The sequence below is a fragment of the Triticum aestivum genome, unplaced genomic scaffold (genome assembly GCF_018294505.1).
Source record: "Triticum aestivum cultivar Chinese Spring unplaced genomic scaffold, IWGSC CS RefSeq v2.1 scaffold290975, whole genome shotgun sequence".
In the NCBI taxonomy this organism is placed as follows: domain Eukaryota; kingdom Viridiplantae; phylum Streptophyta; class Magnoliopsida; order Poales; family Poaceae; genus Triticum; species Triticum aestivum.
Window position 1 is genome coordinate 1 of NW_025301450.1, and position 885 is coordinate 885.

General features: G+C 39.1%; 1 long non-coding RNA gene across 1 annotated transcript; it reads left to right on the forward strand.

The window, feature by feature from the left end:
• The first annotated feature begins 18 nt into the window (after nucleotides 1–18).
• Nucleotides 19–789, forward strand: LOC123179353 (uncharacterized). Its single transcript, XR_006490303.1, has 2 exons — nucleotides 19–91; nucleotides 189–789. It is a non-coding gene; the product is annotated as an uncharacterized lncRNA (long non-coding RNA).
• The last annotated feature ends 96 nt before the right edge of the window (nucleotides 790–885 follow it).

Genomic DNA, 885 nt, shown 5'->3' on the forward strand with positions numbered 1-885 from the left:
AAACATAAATTGTTGCATCTAATTTGTATAGGCTGCCCGCTTGAAGGTCGCTGAAGAATACATGGAAGTATTTTCAAAACTAGCTAAAAATGTGAGACGAAAGTTGAATCATAAATATACGATTCTTAACTTTATTCTGTCTGATAAACATGATGGACACTGATGCATGCGTGCTTTTCAAACTGTAGATGAGGACGATGCTTCTTCCGAGAGTCCCAGGCAATTGGGGGGCAATGATTGCTCAGTCGCAGCCCGCAGTTTTGCCAGAAGACCTCGATGATCTGTCTCGTAAGATGCCATCCATCAGTGACATGGGCGGCGTCCTGTCAGATGACAAGGATCCACTGCCACACCCCAAGCAAAAGTAGCTGCAAATCTTGGTGCCGATAACTAACTTGCTGTATGTAATGCAACTGGATCAGCAAGGATGGTTTTTGAGTCTGGAAGTGAAGATTTCCATTTTGACGTGCTAATGGGGCCAGGATGAAACACTTTGTTACCTAGTTGAGAACAAACCTTTGTGTATATTAATCGACGGTGCTACATGTAGAAGACATCCCAACACGAGTATCAATCCCTTGTCGTGACTTTTATTTCATGAGATTTTGTTGGTGTAAGGGATGACACAAGTTTAAACGGAAGTAAATTTACTTGCTGTTGCAAACATAGAATTCTTTTCGGCCTGATATATCTGATACTATCTCATATGTGAATTGCTAATGCTGGGTTAGCTTTAGATTTGCATAAGTAGAGTTTATATATTTGGTTCAGAGTTCTTTTTTATGAATAGTTTTTGTTTTGCCAAATTTTTATGAACAGACAATTCTCAGAACCGCTTTAAAGGTCATCAATCTTGTATGCTTAAAATTAAGAATCGTGAATAAT